Raw genomic sequence first — 18,642 nt, 5'->3', positions numbered from 1 at the left:
GTTTCCTGTCCCACGTTGATGAGATCCAGTCAATTATGTTTCCTTCTGCTTTTGTATTGGTCTGGATGCTGTGTAGACTCCTCTAAAACTCAAATTAAAATGGGAAAAGAACCAAAATAGAGGAAAATCCAGTGGTCTTAGAAAATACATATTTTTAAGAATCATAGATTCTTCCAGCTTAAAAACAGATGACTAGAAGCTTCCAGAGGTAAAAGCAAAAAAGTTGAAAGTGCTCTTTAGGTATTCAGTGGCATGTGATTCTGATCAGGCCAATGACAGCTTCTTGTCAAGGGAAGATTTTTCATTATATGATCTGTGCATTGAAATTACCTTGTTCTTTAACAAGAACATCACAGAAAGTGCAAGCATCAGACTCTCATTTTCTGCTGTTTGCCTGCTGCCCAGCTACCTAGTTTGATTAGTAGAATCTGTTTTCAAAGAAGCTGCCTTAATTCTCACCTCATCTCTAATCTATCTTGAACTGAACCACCAGTAAATAACTACATAATGACATGCTCAAATTTTAATATTAATAAATTTAAAATCAATATTTTAATATTTAATAAATTTAATATTTAATATTTGTTATTAATTTTGCATCCCCAAACAAAAGTATATTTAAAATTATTCTTTAATAGTTGTAAACCCTAGTATTGGTTTTATTTTCCATTTTTATTTTTTTCCTCCTTGAGGAAAGCGTTTGTGTTCAAAGTTCTGTTTTGGGTATTTTGTTTGTTTGTTTGTTTGTTTGTTTGTTTGTTTGTTTTGGAGAGGTCTTGATTTGCAACATTTAAAATATTCTTTTAAAATAAACTTTACTATTAAAAAACTTGTAAATAAAAAATCACATTGGACCATTTCCTATTGGACAGTTAAAATAGTCTTACAGGATCTAGAAAACAGGAACAAATAATGTGTATTTATTTCTTCTTTGATAAGTATTAACAAATGCTTCATACACATACATGTATATTTTTGTATAGAGAATTGTCAGTGTTTCTTTAATTTGGACATATGCTAGAGTGGATATGGTATCAACATTATCGAGTGGAATCCTTATTGTCGTGAAGTGTTTGTGGTAGACTTGCTGTGTTAACATCCACAAACTTTTGCAGTATTGTTCTGCAGTGATAGGAACCCATGGCTTGGTTTTATCAGTGAAAGCAAGTTTGTTGGGTTTGTCCTTAATTAGTTTATGTAAATTGTACTTTGAAATAATCCCTTAAAACAATCAATACACTACAAATTGTGACTCTTGCTTATTTACATTCTTATTTAGTAAAGCAGTTTCTCTAATGACAGCTTCCAGGCAACGTTTTATTAGTCTAGTGTGAGGTCCTGAACACACTCAAGAGGGAAAAAAGATGGTATTGACTTCGACATAGTCATTAATTCTAGCTACTTCCCTTTATTCAGTATAAATTGGGGAAGTTTTCTACATCCATTATTCATTTCCCCCACCTCAACACACACAACTAAGTCCTGTGAAGTATATCTACACAGAAAACTTCAAATGTCTTCCTTTCTTGAAATACCAATACGAAATAGTGTAAAGTGTAGTGTCTGTGAGTTTGACTATATTGAGTCTCACAAATAGATGATAATGAGTTTGTTTCTGCTTTCTAATAGATATGCATAATGGAAAAATTTTAAAACAAAATGGAGTGAAGTATATAAATATCATTAAAAGGGATGTTCTTAGTATATTTTAATTGAATGACCAGTATTGTTATTAGGCAATATAAGAACCCAATAATTAGCTTAGTACCTACCATATGTATACCACTCATAATTACCCTTGATGATAAAAACCAGGGGAAAGAAGCTAGAAAAATGAAGATGGCTGGTTCTAATATAGTGCATTAATAGCAGTTCATACATTCATTGTCTTACTTTGATTTCCTGTTAGGGAAGACTTGGAGAGTGGGTAAACATTCACTGGTGGTATGACTACATGATTCCAGGTATCTCTAGAAAGAGAACAGAGAAACTAAACAGAAAGATCATCTTCTGATCAGAGAGCATGCTACTAAACAAGAACACACTGTGACTGACTCTCTTAATTCTGTTAGGGAGCTCTGGAAGACAGACATAAACAAATTCAGCAGACCTATTTAGTCTAACAGGCAAGGGAACTGGGTATTGATGTGTTATCTTAATCTTGTCAGACAGCTATAGCACATAAACCAGGAGCTGGAAAGCTTTTAAGTGATAGAAGGTTTTGTTTGTTTGTTTGTTTGTTTGTTTGTTTTATCTCAGCTATGGAGAAATCCAAGACGAAGACACTAACAATTTGGTGTCTGGTAAGTAGTCACTCTTTGGTTCATAGATGGAATGCTTTTTATAATAACCACCTGTGGAAGAAAGGATAAGGAATCTATCTGTGAACACCTCAATAGTACATCAATTCCATCCATTAGAGCTCTGCTCTAATGACCTAATCTCATCCAAAACCCACTTTCTATCCCTATTTTGAGAGTTAAGTTTTCAACATAGGACTTCTAAGAGAAACACAGATGTCAAGTGATAGGTTGTACACCTCTCCATAGAGAGTATTTTGTCAGATATTAATCTCCAAATCAAAATTCTCTATCAAAAGCAACAGGAAATAGGGGTAATTTGAGTTGTCTCACACAAAGTACACCACATTGTAAGTATTGTTTAAGAAAAAAAACTATTATATTTCATTGACATTGGGGCTACTGTTACTTTCTATTGCGACTACCTTGGGAGAACACAGACTCTGGTTTCTAAGTTTAGACACACTACTTAGTAAACAGAATGCAGATATGCTTTAGTTTTGTTTGTTTGTTTGTTTTTGTTTTTGTTTGAGACAGGGTTTCTTTGTGTAGTTTTAGTGCCTGTCCTGGATCTTGCTCTATAGACCAGGCTGGCCTTGAATTCACAGAGATCCGCCAGGCTCTGCCTCCCAAGTGCCGGGATTAAAGGCATGCTCCACAACCACCCAGATGCTTTAGTTTTGTATAAGAGTCCTTAAAATATTAGTAAAGGCTAAGGGTTCTAGTAACAAAGAAAATTTGAGAAAGCATTAATTATTTCTTTTAAAAGCTGTGTGCATAAGTAAGGGCCCTGTTCATGGGTAAAGTCCATTATTGTGGGAGTCTATAGGAAAAGCCAGAACTTTCTTCTGATATTACTTCTTTGAAATTTCATAAGCAGGAGCAAGCTTATATGACCTTCCCTGTATTGTAGTAAAAGTGACAACCACATACCGATATATCGCTATAGCTCTTACTTCTGGTAACAGAATAGTTTTATAAACATTTTGGCCAAAATTGTCTCCAGACTACCTTTGGTCCTCAAATGGTCTAGAGGGTCATTTGTGGCTCCAGAAGAAATTCCCGATTCCTCCTCTGTTCTTCCTTCTCAGATTGAATAGGAAATATTTTGGCTGAAATGTTGTCATTTCTATAGTCAAGACAAGCATCTAGATTGGCATCTACTTGCATTGTTTGATACTGTTACTCTAAGTTTCTCTCTGTCTGTCTGTCTGTCTCTTTTCTACCTCCCCATTTTCCCTATCTAAATTTTGTAAATTTTTTTGTTTGTTTGTTTTTTTGAGACACAGTTTTTCTGTGTAGCTTTGGAGTCTTTCCTGGAACTCACTCTGTAGCCCAGGATGGCCTTGAACTCACAGAGATCTGCCTGTCTCTGCCTCCGGAGTGCTGGGATTAAAGACGTGCACCCCCAACGCCCGGCTGATTTTGTAGATTTTATTAGAAATACTAAAATAGGCTTCTATGACAATAAAGAATTCATTGAAAAGCACAAAGATGATTGTATATAAAATGAGCATGTACACCAACAAAACATATTTTTATCATAATCATATTACTTCAAGCCATAATTTAATAAATATTATTAAATCAGGCCTTAAGTGTCTTGTATATGTATATCTAGAAGGTGCTAATAGAGCTCTAATGATAAAGGTTTTATCACTCTCCTGTTTGAGTCAATTTTTTTTATAGCAGAAATTTCTTGCCTTTAGTTATTTACCCCATATTCTGCACCCCTTTTTCAGTTGTGTGTGGGTTATATGAGTGTATTTCTGTCTCTGTGTGTATGCATCTGTGTTATGTGTCTATGTGTGTGTCTATGTGTTTACAAATCTCTGTGTGCGTGTGTATTTGTATGACTGTGTTTACGTGTCTCTCTATGTGCTTGTGTGTTTGTGTCTATGTGTATATTGGACTTTGTGTGTCTGTTGGTTTCTGTGTGTGTGTGTGTGTGTGTGTGTGTGTGTGTGTGTGTGTGTGTGTATGTGTGTGTAGCCAGCCTGCCCCTTCCACAGTTCCTTATTTCACCATGGCCTTCTGGAGGATCTCAGGGTATGACACCTCTGTGAATAGACCCATGAATGTAAAGCTGCCTGATGTCAGATCAGAACTGATACCTGGAGTTGAGATAGTACTGTTTCAGTCTTGTGTAATGGGATTTCCTCAGAATGGGACATAAGAAATGAGAATGGATTCCATCTCAAGACAAGGAACTCACTGTCCAGTTTCAATTGGGACAAGTGGTCAAATCTAGTTAAGTCCTGAGTAGAGGAGCTGGGAGAAGGAAAGGGTGACTGCCATGCACAAAGGCACAGCCATGCTGTGTACTCACACCCAGAGAGGGGCAGTCCTGGCATTCGAACTCAGGATTTTCTTTTATTGGTTGGCAAAATGATGTGGAGAGACAACAAGGAAGCTAATTGAATTTTGAAGTACTCCAATTTGAAAAGTTGTATTATTGTAATATCAGGGGGTGGGCTGGGCAACTTATTTATATGGCTGTAAAATAAATGTGCACTTGAGGGACCAGAAGTTAGACAAATTTTCTGATAGGCTGAGAAAAGGAGAGATGGGCCATGAACAGATAAAGATGGTGAGACTCCAAGATGGCTAGCTTCTTCCTGAGCTTCCTGACCTGACGCAGAAGCCTGATGGATTAAACCAAAGGCCTAATAGTCTTTTTTCTCTGCCAGTAAGCTCCCATGCCTGTGGACTAGTCTAGCAAGTTCAAGGCCAGACCAGGAAGTGTTTGTCCCAAAGCTGTGGCATTACCAGCCTACCAGCCTTTCTGTCTGTCCAAACTTACTGACAACTTGAGGAAGAAGACTGTAGCAGGGTCCTTTGCTGTTGTTCCCTTTGGAGGTGGGGCCAACTAAGAACAGAATCAAACCACAAAAACTCCAGGAGAATGTCAAAACAAGAAGCTCAGTTTATTCAGGAAGAGGCAAGCCTTATATATCCTCCACCCCATCCTGCGGGGGAGGTCTTCTGTGGGATGAAGACCACCTCAAAACCTTGAAGACTCCCAACCCTCAAAGAGAACTGATGCTTTGGCTTCCCATGTGATTGGCAGAGGGTCTTTTTCTCTGTGCATTTTGCTGTGTGTGTATTTTAATAAGAGAAGCCTCTTTTTACAGGACAATGTTGTCTATTGCTATATGCTCTGTCTGAGATTTCATCTGCTGTTACCTGTTGCTCTTATGATATTTTTCCTACATTTTAATTCTTTAATTGGCAAATAAAATGAATCTTATCAATGTATAAATTGAAACCCATGTATACACAGGAGGAGATCAGCCACTGTGTCTAGTGAGAATATGAAGAATTGTGCCCTATGCTCATGTCACTATTGTATCTTCCTGATGGCATGCCTCCTAGGCACTGGTATTCCCATAAACTGTGACTGACAGCAAATTTCAGTGAAAGTATGGCTTCTACAATTCATTTTGATTTGTTTAACCTTTAAAACTTTTTTTTTTGGGGGGGGTAAATTTCAGAATTTACTTTCTTCTTCTCTGTCCACACTTCTTCTATTTTACTATAATTGAAATTAGTATTTAATGACAGTGGTATGTGTGTGTATTTTAAAGCAAGTTAATGATAAATCATTTAATCTATGGTAGATTGAAACTAGATATAATCTTACTTGGCAAGCTGCTCAGGTCTGAATGGAAGCTCTGTGCTTCTCCATCAGAGTCATTAGCATGCATGCTGCGAGTGTGAATGTTCATTAGCATATTATGGAGCTATAATTTCTGCTTTTTGAAAAAGCCATGTGAAGCAATTACCTAGGGTGGTAGGAGCCCTGTTTTAATTTCAACACCCTCTCTAGTTTACTTTCTCTCAGTCGCTCTTCTCTGTACTTGTGTATATTTGTGTGTGTGTGTGTGTGTGTATGCAGCACAGATATGTGTGCCTGTTCATGCATGTGCACGTGAAAGTAAGATGATAATCTCACATTATTCTTCAGTCACAGTCATCATTTTCTGTTTGGATGCAGCTTTTCATTCATCTGGAGCTTCCCAATAATCTGTGCTGTCTGCCCAATGAGACTCAGAGTTCTGCCTGTCTCTACTTCACAGGCACTGGGATTACAAGATTGTGTCATCACACTCAGCTATTTACATGGGTTCTAGGGATCAAACATAAGTTCTCTTACCTTCAATGCAAGGACTTTACCCAATGTGCTATCTGACCAACTGTTCACATTAATTTTTTTTTGTTCTATTGAAAATACATTCTTTTCTCATGTAATATATCCTGATTATATTTTACCCACTTTCTTCTCCCACCCCCTAGTTCTTCCCTACCTCCTATCCCATCCCCATCTAGATTCACTCACTTTCTGACTGTCATTAGAAAAGAACAGACTTCTCATCATAGGCACTAGGCTCCAAAAAGCTGGCTCATGCACTAGGGACAGGTCCCGATCCCACTGCCTGGGTGCCCCCTAAGCAGTTCAAGCTAAACAACTGTCTCGCTTATTCAGAGGGTCTAGTCCAGTACTGTGGGGGCTCCTCAGCTATTGGTCCACAGTTCATGCATTTCCACTAGCTTGGCTAGTTGTTTCTGTACTTTTTCCAATCATGGTCTCAATATCCCTTGCTCATAGAATCACTCCTCTCTTTGATCAATTGGACTCCTGGAGTTTGGCCTGGGACCCGGCCATGGATCTCTGCCTCTGCTTCCATCTAAGAGAGACAACTGAACGTGACAAAATAAAATATAATAAGACAAAGCAAAAAGCATCATATCGAATTTGGACATGGAAACTGAAAAGGAGGAAAAGAGTCCCAAAAGCAGATAAGAGAGTCAGAGATCCACTCTTTCTCACAGTCAGGAGATCCACTCACATACAAAGTTAAAGGCTGTAGTATATAAACAGAGGACCTGGTGCAGTCCCATGTAGACTGTGTGTTTGCTGCTTCAGTCCCTGGAGATCATATGCTCCTTGCTTAGTCGATTCAGAGGGCTTTGTTCTCCTGGTGTTCCCCATCGCCTCTAGCTCTTAACAAGCTACACTGGATTCCCTAAATGCTGAATGGAGGGATTGATGAAGATTTTCTGTTTGGACTCTCTCTCTGCATAATGTCTGGTTGTGAGTCTCTGCTGCCAGAGGAAGCCTATCTGATGACTGGATAAGGCACTGATCTATGACTAGAGCAGAATATCATTAGAAGTCATTTATTGATAGTTTTTTTTTTTTTAACCTGTAGTGTTTCATTTTACCATAGGTATCCGGGTTATCTAGTCTATTGTTCTTGGTTACCCTAGCAGTGTTGGGTATGTGTTCCTTCTCATATAGTGGACCTTATGTCAAATCAGATTTTGGTTGGCTACACCCATAAGTTCTGTGCTACCATTGCCCTACCCTTTTTGGCAGGCAGGGCAAATTTTAGGTCAAAGGTTTTATGTCTGGGTTGGTGTCCATGTTTCTTTTTCAGTAGCCTGCAAAGTACCTTCCTGCACAAAGACACTATAATGTAGGGGTGTGGGCTCTATGTAGGTACCAGCTTATGTTCTCCATGTTCAGTGAATTGTGTGGATGTTCTCTTTGGAAATGGACCCCCTATGTCAGTTTTCAGAGAGAAACTATTTGCTTTAGCAACAGCCTGGGTTATTTAGAAATTTCCAGGGGACTCCCCCTCCCCCAGGTCAACACCTCACTTGAATGAAACCCAGTCTTGCCATTGGAAGCCTCACGTGGCAACAAGAGATGAACAGCTGAGACTCTGAATCCTCTATTATCAGGAGTCCTCACTAGGAATTATGGAATACCTTCATGGATTCAAGGCAGTTTCCCCTGTACTGGATCTCACCCCCCTCCCCAAAAAAGCCCACCATCTCTGCCTGCACTTAGCTCTTCAATCTCATTGCCTCAATATTCTGTTCAGAAAGCTATCTCCTGTGCTAATGTGTTCAAGCCTGTTCCTCACGTTCTTTTCTTTAGATTCATTGTATCTGGTTTTATGTTGAAATCTTTGATCCACTTGGATTTTTGCATGGTGATATAAATCTATTTGCATTCTTCTATTTGCAGACAACCAGTTTGACAAGTCCCATTTGTTTAAGATGCTGTCTTCTTTCCAGTGTGTATTTCTGGTGTCATTATCAAAAACCAGGTGTCCATAGGTGTGTGGATTTATGTCTGGGTCTTCAGTTCCATTCCGTTGGTCAGTGTGTCTGTTTTTATGCCAATATCATGTGGTTTTTTGTTACTATTACTCTATAGTACAACTTTAAATTGTGAACTGCAAGACTTCCAGCAGTTGCTTTATTTTTCAGGATTGTTTTAGCTATACTGGGTTTTTTTTTTTGTCTTGTCCATATAAAGTTGAGAACTGTCCTTTCAAGGTCTGTAAAGAATTGGGTTGGAATTTTGATGGGGGCTGCAATGAATATGTAGATTGCTTTTGGTAGGATGGCCATCTTTACTATGTTAATCCTACTGACATATGATTATGGGAGGTCTTTTCCATCTTCTGATATCTTCTTCACTTTCTTTCTTCACAAAGGTGAAATACTTGCCATACAGGTCTTTCACTTGCTTCATTAGAGTTACCACCAAGATATTTTATATTATTTGAGGCTATTGTGAAAGGTGTTGTTTCCAAAATTTTTTTCACAGTCCACTTACCATTTGTATATAAGAAGACTATTGACTTTTTTGAGTTAATAATTCCAGTTATTTTGCTGGAAATATTTATCAGCTGTAGGAGTTTCCTGGTAGAAATTTTATGTTCACTTATACTTTTGTATTTCTTCAGTATCTGTTGTTAGGTCTCTCTTTTTGTTTCTGAGTTTTTTATTTTGGTTATTCTCTCTCTACCTTTCAGTTAGTTTGGCTAAGGGTTTGTCTATCTTGTTGATTTTTTCAAAGAGTGAGCTAGCTCTTTCTTTTATTGATTGTTCATATTGTTCTGTTTGTTTCAATTTTACCAATTTTAGTCCTCAGTTTGACTGTTTCTTGCTGTCTACTCCTTTTGGGTGTGCTTTTTTCTTTCATTCTAGAGCTTCCAGGTGTGCTGTTAAGTTGCTGGTTTTGATCTCTACAATTTTTATGTGGATATTTAGTGGTATAAACTTTCCTGTTAATATTACTCTCACTGTGTCCCATAAGATTGGACATGTCATTTTTTTTCATTTTCATTAAATTCTATAGTGACCTTAATTACTTTCTTTATTTCTGTCTTGACCAATTTTTTTGTTTTTCAGTAAGGAGTTGTTCAGTTTTCATGGGTCTGTACACTTCCTATTGTGGAAGTTCAGTTTTAATCCATTGTGGTCTGAAAGGGGTTTATTTAAATTTTCTTGTGTGTGTTGAAAAGTACTTTGTGCCTAAGTATGTGACCAATTTTGGAGAAAGTTCCATGAGGTAAAGAGAAGAATGTATATTCCTTTCTGTTGTGTTTGGTGAAACGTAAATATCTGTTAGGTCCATTTGGTTTATAATAACTGTTAGCACCAGTATTTCTTGGATTAGTTTGCATCTGAATGACCTGTCTGTCGGTGATATTGGGGATAGTGAAGTCTTCCATTATCAGTGTGTGAGGGTCAATATGTGATTTAAGCTGTAGTAGTGTTTCTTTTATGAACATGGGTACCCTTGTGTATGGGGCATAGATATTAAGAATTGAAATGCCATCTTAGTAGATTTTTTTCTTTGATTAATATAAAATGTCTTTACTTATCTCTTTTAATTAATTTTTGTTTGAAGTACTTTTTTGGATATTAAAATGCCTACACAAGCTTACTTCTTAGGTCCATTTACTTGGAATATCTTTTTCCAACCCTTTTCACTAGGGTAATATTTATCTTTGATACTTAGGTATGTTTCTTGGATGCTACAGAAGGATGGATCCTGTTTTTGCATCCATTCTGTTAGTCTTTATCATTTTATTGGTGATTTGAGACCACTGATATCAAGATATCAATGAAAAATAATTTTTTATTTCTGGTATTTTGTTTTTGTTGTTGTTATGGTAGTATTGTGTGTGTGTGTGTGTGTGTGTGTGTGTGTGTGTGTGTGTGTGTGTGACTGCTTTTGATTTTGCCTGTGTAAGATTATATGTTTACTTTGTTTTTATGGGTATAATGTCCTGAAGTTATAGTTTTTCTTCTAGCACCTTGTAGGGCTGAATTTATAGATAGATATTGTTTAAATCTGACTTTATCATGGAACACCTAATTTTCTCCATCTATGGTGATTGAAAGTTTTGCTGGATATAGGAATCTGGACTGGCATCTGTCATCTCTTAGAGTCTGCAGCATATCTGTCCAGGCCCTTCTGTTTTGAGTCTCCATGGAGAAATCAGGTGTAATTTTAATTGGTCTGCCTTTATATGTGACTTGGTCCTTTTCTCTTGTAGTTTTAATATTTTTTCTTTGTTCTATATGTTTAATTATTATGTGGCAAGGGTACTTACTTTTCTGGTTCAGTATATTTGGTGTTCTGTATGCTTCATATACCTTTATAGGCATCTTCTTTAGGTTAGGAAATTTTTCTTCTTTCTGGGCCTTTGAGCTGGGATTCTCTCTATATACCCATTCTTCTTAGGTTGGGTCTTTTTATAGTGTCCCAGATTTCCTGGATGTTTCATGTCAGTTTCTTAGATTTAACATTTTCTTTGATGAATGTATCGATTTCTTCTATCATATCCTCAGTGCCTGAGACTCTCTCTTCAAACTATTGTATTCTGTAGGTGAAGCTTTCCCCTGTAATTCCTGTTCACATTCCTAAAATTTTCAGTTCCAGAATTCCCTCCATTTATGTTTTCTTTTTTTTATTCTATTTCCATTTTCATGTCTTGAGCAGTTTTATTTGTTTCCTTCAACTGATTCTTTGTTTTCTTGTTTTTATTTAAGGGATTTATTCATTTTCTCACACTGTGTTCATGTGTGTGTGTGTGTGTGTGTGTGTGTGTGTGTGTGTGTGTGTTATCCTGGATTTCTTTAAGGGATTTATTAATTTCATCTTTAAGGACCTCTGTCATCTTCATACAGTTGGTTTTAAGTACTTTTTCTTGTGCTTCAGCTATGTTGCAATATTCAGCGCCTGCTGTGGAAGGATAGCTTGATTCTAGTGGAGTCATTTTTCCCCTGATATTTTCCTTGCCTGCTAAGCTGTTAAGCTAGTGTGTTCACAAGGAATGTCTACTGGATTGGAGGCTGGGTTACTGGAATGAGTTGAGGAAAGGGAGGTTAGAGGAGAAATTCTTTGTGATCCCTTGGAGATGGGATCAGATGGGAAAAGGAGACTGTAGCAGATTTCCTGCTTTGGAGCTGGACATGAAATTGGGGCATTAGCTTTCAGGAGCAGTAGATAGATAGATAGATAGATAGATAGATAGATAGGCAGGCAGGCAGGCAGACAGATATAGGGATGATCAATGATTCTCGTTGGCTGCCCTGCATTCTTTTAGTTTATCTTGCTACTTTTAGAGCACCTGAGGTACTTAGAGTCCTGTAGATGTAACAGGCTTGTTAAATAAGAAACACAGAACCAATTGCAGAGTTAAAAACCACAAGGTCAGAGCAAGAGTGGAAAATCTAACCCTTAACTGCTTCTGCTGTTCTTCCTCTCTGCCAGAGACCTACTTCTGTGTGTCCTGTCTATTTATAGACTTTCTGTTCTGTTTTCTCATTGGTTGTAAACCCAGCAGCCACATGACCTCCTCGTCACTGCCTGTTTGTACAGACCTCCAGGTCTTCTATGGTTGGTATTGAGATTAAAGGTGTGTGTCTGCCATGCTGGCTGTGTCCTTGAACACCCAGAGATCTACCTAGATCTGCCTCCCAAGTGCTGGGATTAAAGGCGTGCACCACTACCACCTAGCTTCTGCTCTGGTTTGCTCTGACCTCAAGGCAACTTTATTATTGTACAAATAAAATCACATTTCAGTACAAATAAAATATTACTATATTTCCCCTTTTCTATTTTAATAAAAAGAAAAAAAGGAAAAAGTTATAACTAATATAAGAAAAGCTATATACAAAAGTACAATAACTATATATACCATATATACAAACAATAAATACCTAAACAATGTCTAGTCCATTTGCATTTGACAAATTCAGAGAAAATAATTCCATTATCTATCCTATTTTGGTAAGTCCAAAATGTACCTGATTCACTTTCTATCCTAACTTATATTGCTAAAGGAACTGTCTTATAATGTCTTTCAAATTTATACACTTACAGCTCTTAGTGAGTTTTTCTGAAATCCTTAACAAAGACAATTATAACTATAACTAACTGATCTTCAACTCCCTCAGAGACCCAAGAAGGAAATAATACTACCTAATAAAAAATAAAAACAGGAAGTGCATGCAAGCAGCTTCCAAAAAAAAAAAATGTGAGTTGACAGAAACAGCCAGCTGCCTGGACAGTCACCTGAGGTTTCTCCACAGTGTTGGGGCATCATCTTCAGCCTATAGGCTTAGCGTATCTGACAGACACTTTTGTGAACTAGGATGTATACAAGGTCAACAGTTTGACCTCACATTTGGTGAGAGCAGTCCATGTACCAGAAACACCTGAATTCCATTAGTGTCATGTCATGATTCAGGATTTTAAATTCTGGAAATTATTGATGTTTTTTCAATTCAGCTGTCCATTTTTCTTGGCTGTGATATATGTGGCTTCATCTCGGCATCCCATTCCTCTCCACATCCCTCTATTAAATGCCAGTCTACTCTTGAGAGGGTTGAGCTTAGTTATTCTTCAAGAATAACTATTTCATCTGCTGTTCCATGCACCTCAGAAGCCATCAGCCCACTCCCTGTTCAGCTGCCTTCAGAGAAAAGGGCACGGTGCCTTTTCCAGATTGCAAAGGCCACTCACTTCAGGGATAGTACCATATTGTACTGGCTTCAGAAGATGCCTTTTGTTAAAGCCATAATCACACTTGTTTTGACAAGAATCGGTAGTCCTTTGTTTCATGTCCTGTCTGTCCTGTTTGTCAGCAGTTGATTCAAGGATACTTTGTTGTCCTGTGGCTAACTTTTGCCACAATGAAAGTTAACTCCATATGCAGTTTCTTCAATGCCCATATTTTCTCTGAAGTAGATTGGTACTGCCAGGAGCCATCATGTCTCATAGTCAGCAAAAAAGAAAAATTCCTAAGTTATTAGAACATTTTAAATGCCATATTCTGTAGATCTCTGAAGGGTTTGAAGATGACCTGTCTATCTAAAATATACCTGTTTGATCTTGAAAACACACCTAATATGACTACAAGTTCAATTGTAATGTCTAACCACTAATTTTCATTTCTATATATCCTAATAATTGGTAATACTAACATTCAAGGATTAGAAAATTGCATTACATTGTTAAATGAATGGTATTTCGAGCAAGATTAGAAATATGTATATGGCATATTCTAACAATCTCAATCTCAATAAGAATAATAATTTGTATACAATATAAAACAATCCATCCAATCCAATCCAATGTAAAGTATTTAAAACTAATATTGTCTTTTTCTTTTTTTTTTTTTAGCAAGCACCTTTTGCCTAGCCCTTTTCCTAACCCTTAACAACAACTTGTAACCAACCCTCCTAAACAATGAAAACTATCCCAGACCCAATACCCATAAAAAGACCAAAAAACCACCCACCCCACACCACCCCTTTGGGAATGTGTGCGTCGAATTCTTAAAATTGCTTCCTGCTGGGTATGGGCGAAGTTATCTTTATTCTGAAAAGAAAAATTTTGGGTTAATTGACAAATTCTAGGAAATGTAACTATATTCTTTGTTATCCATAATGCCAAAGTTCAGGGTTTATCTCAAGTCTTATTCAAGTAGTCTTTGAAACTGGATCATCTCAGCTAGCCATCTCAGAATTGGTCTAAGCACTTTGTAGTCCAAAGCTGATCTGTAGATGATGTTTGTCAGCTTAGTGAAATTATTTTCTGCATGGAATTGTCATTGTGGGGCCCCATCTTCTTCCTGGAGATTTTAGTTGATGTTAGGCCTGGCTATGATTTCCTGAAGAAAACTGAAAAGAGACTCAAACACAAAGACATGTATAGGTAGCTAAATTGAAGCCTTTTCTCTAGAATTCATTAGTACGCTATATGACCATTATTATCTTAACAAAGTTTAAAATATATATATATATTGCAAATTTTGATATAAAATTCATACTTTAAGAAAAGTTTAAAGAATCAGAATAGAATAAAAAATTGACTATTACAAACAAGGCTGATACGAACATAGCTGAGCAAATGCCCTTGTGGTATTATTGAGCATACCTTGGGTATATGCCCAAGAGTGCTATAGCTAGATCTTGGGGTAGATGGATTCCCAATTTTCTAAGGAAGCGCCATATTGATTTCCAAAGTGGCTATACAAGCTTACATTCCCACCAGCAGTGGAGGAGAGTTCACCTTGCTCAACATCCTCTCCAGCATAAGCTGTCTTAGCCATTCTGACAGGTGTAAGGTGGTATCTCAGAGTCATGTTGATTTGCATTTCCCAGATAATTAGGGATGTTGAGCAATTCCTTAAATGTCTTTCAGCCATTTGAACTTCCTCTGTGGAGAATTCTCTGTTTAGTTCTATAGCCCATTTCTTAATTGGACTGTTGGGCATTTTGATGTCTAATTTCTTGAGTTCTTTATATATTCTGGATATCAGCCCTCTGTCAGATGTGGGGTTGGTGAAGACCTTTTCCCATTCTGTAGGCTGTCGCTTTGTCTTGTTGACCGTTTCCTTTGCTCTACTAAAGCTTCTCAGTTTCAACAGGTCCCATTGATTGATTGTTTCTCTCAGTGTCTGTGCTACTGGTGTTATATTTAGAAAGTGATCTCCGGTGCCAAATGTGTTCAAGAGTACTTCCTACTTTCTCTACTGTCAGGTTCAGAGTAGCTGGATTTATGTTGAGGTCTTTGATCCACTTGGATTTAAGTTTTGTTTGTAATAGCCAGAACCTGGAAACATCCTAGATGCCCTTCAACTGAAGAATGGATAAAGAAAATATGGTACATATACACAATGGAGTACTACTCAGCAGAGAAAAACAATGACATCATGAGGTTTGCATGCAAATGGATGGATCTAGACAAAATCATTCTGAGTGAGGTAACCTATTAGTGAAATTATTAAGGCCACTCCACGTAGTTAAAAGGGAGGTTTATTTTGTGGGGTAACTTACAAATGAAGGGGTAGGTTGCAGGGTCTGGCAAAGGTATAGCACAGTCCGGCGGTGTTCTCTGGAGAACTCTGCTCGGTCTACCTCCAGCGTCCAGCATCCCCGAACCAAGAGAGCGACCTCCTCCTCATCCTCCGTCTTCCACTCCCTCCTCTGCCCCGCCTTTTGGGCGTGATCATTACTGAAGCCTCAATGGGGATTGGAACTTCCAGGCCAATGCTGGGTTGGCTATCCACTACAGTAACCCAGACTCAGAAGGACAAACATGGTATGTACTTACTCATAGGAGGATACTAGATGTAAAACAAAGATGACTAGACTGCTACAAAACTCCAGGGAGGCTACCTAGGAAACGGGACCCTAGGAAAGACCCAAGGATCACTCAATGACAGAGAAATGGATGAGATATACATGAACAACCTTGATGACAGTGGGAGTAATGAAGGGCAAGATTTGAGGGAAAGAAAGCTGAGGGGATCAGGAGATCCCAGCTGGATCAAGAACAGAAAGGGAGAATGAGGAATAACAGACTGTGATAAATGAAGACCACATGAGAACAGGAATAGGTAGAGTGCTCGAGAGGTCCTCAAAAATCCACAATGATATATCCTCTGTAGACTGCTGGCAATGGTCAAGAGAAAGCCTGATCTGACCTAGTCTGGTGATCAGATGACTAAACACCCTTACAATCGTCTTGGAACTCTCATCCAATAACTGATGGAAGTGGATGCAGAGATCCTCAGCCAGGCCCCAGGTGGAGCTCCAGGTGTCCAACTGTCGAGAAAGAGGAGGGTCTGCAAGAGTGTGAATTGTTGAATCCAAGATCGCAAAAAGCACAGGGACAAATAGCCAAATGAGTGGAAGCACATGAATTATGAACCAAAGGCTGTGGAGCCCCCAGCTGGATCAGGCCCTCTGGATAAGTGAGACCATTGAATAGCTTGATCTGTTTGGGAGGCATGCAGTCTGTGGGCATGCAGTCTGTGGGACCAGGATCTGTCCTTAGTGCGTGAGCTGGCTGTTTGAAACATTGGGCTTACACATGGACACTTTGCTCAGTCTGGAAGAAGGTGACAGGACCTGCCTGTACTGAATCTACCAGGTTTAAATGAATCTTCAGGGGTGCCTTGAAGCTGGAGGACATGGGAATGGAGGGGAGGGTCTGGGGGAAAGGCGAGGGTGGGAGCGGGAGGGGGGAGGAAAGGGGAACCCATGGCTGATGTATAAAATTTAAAACACATAATAATAAAGAAAAAAAATGAAATTAATGTAGTTAAAAAAAAGAACAAAAAATTGAGATTAGTAATAGAATAGTCCCTAAATTAATTTGGTTTTTCTCCTGTCCCATGTCAGAAGATGGCTCTTTCTTCTGGTATGATACAGGGAGTTTGCATTTTCCTTTTAACAACATGCTTGTGTTTAAAGGAGGAGAGAGCCATTCTCCAACTCCAAAGTCAGCTTTAAACTTTAATTGAACTGGGACTATGGAAAGACCAATAGTATTAATTTTTTAGAGAAGAGAAGAAACAAATATTTAGGAAGATTTGTGAAATTTTGTAGATGATATACCAATAGGCCATTTTACTCTTTTTCCTGGGACAGATGATTTGTCCTTTTTCTTCAGTTGTCTCATATGTCCAGTGTTCTTCAGATTCCTTAGCCTTCATTCTCCTAAAAGACAAAAACAAAAACCCTTCCCCAAGACTAATTTTGGGGAGGTTCCCTTTTGGCAAGTTACATCTGATTAAATGAAAAGGCATGTATTAATGGTATAAGTGAGTTTAAACTGGATGGTCATGTTGGTTGATGAACTATCACCTCTAATTAAGAGGTCTCTCTTGTACAAATCGAACTTTTATCAATTTTGATGGTACCCACAGCTTATATTTTCCTGCAGAAACAAAAGCAAAACCTCGTCCCCAATGTAACACATACCCTGGTTTTCATTCTGAGGTCAGCACATCCTTAAAGTATATAGGCTGATTTAATTCTGTAGTTTTTTCTATTAACCAATGTCTCTCTGCAGCTGTTGTTCCTTTCTCATTAGCATTGAGAAAATTCAAAGTTAATAGAGCATTGTGCAGTCTATTTCTGGGGGTTTTTGTTACCCCTTTCTGTTTATTTATCATGTCCTTTAGAGTTTTGTTGGATCTTTCTATATATAACTGCTTGTCCTGTAGGATTATGTGGTATACCTGTAATATGCTTTATATCATAATAAGCAAAAAACTGTTTCATTTTAATAGAGACATATGATGGAGCATTGTCAGTTTTAATTTGTGCAGGTATACACATGATGGCCATAACTTCTAGCAAATGAGTGATTACAGAATCAGCTTTTTCAGAACTCAAAGCAGTCGCCCATTGAAATCCTGAATAAGTATCGATAGTATGGTGTACATATTTCAATTTTCCAAATTCCGCAAAGTGAAACACATCCATCTGCCAGATTTCATTCCTCTGAGTACCCTTTGGGTTACATCCTGTTGGTAATGGTGTCTGATTGTAGAAGGAACAAGTAAGACATTTCTTTACAATTTCCTTGGCTTGTTGCCAGGTTATTGAAAAATCCTTTTTTAAACCTTTACTTTTGACATGATGTTTCTTATGAAATTCTGAGGCTTCCAGCACATTTCCTATCAATAATTTATCAATTTCACCATTACCTTGTGCTAGAGGGCCTGGCAGACCAGTATGGAATCGGATGTGAGTTATATATAAATAATGACTCCTTTCCCTGATTGTATCTTGTAATTGAATAAATAGTGAAGTTAATTCTGAAGCATCAGGGATAAATTCTGTAGTCTCAATATGTAATACCACTCTTTCAGCATCCTGAGAGTCAGTAACTATGTTGAAAGGTTCTGAAAAATCCCTTAATACCAGCAGAATAGCATACAATTCCGATTTTTGAACTGAATTATAAGGACTTTGAACCACTTTACTTAAATTTTCCAATTTGTAACCTGCCTTTCCTTGTTTGTTGGCATCTGTATAAAATGTCCAAACTCCAGATATGGGTTTTTCAGGTACAATTTGATGCAAGATCCAATCAGCTCTCTTTATAAGATCAATTCTATTGCTTTTAGGATATTTTCTGTTAATTTCTCCCAAAAAATTACTGCAAGCTCTTTGCCAAGGTTCACTTTCTGTCCATAATTTTTCAATGTCCTCTTTAGTTAAATGT

Source organism: Onychomys torridus, chromosome 1, assembly GCF_903995425.1.
Source record: "Onychomys torridus chromosome 1, mOncTor1.1, whole genome shotgun sequence".
In the NCBI taxonomy this organism is placed as follows: domain Eukaryota; kingdom Metazoa; phylum Chordata; class Mammalia; order Rodentia; family Cricetidae; genus Onychomys; species Onychomys torridus.
This window is presented reverse-complemented; position numbering follows the sequence as displayed.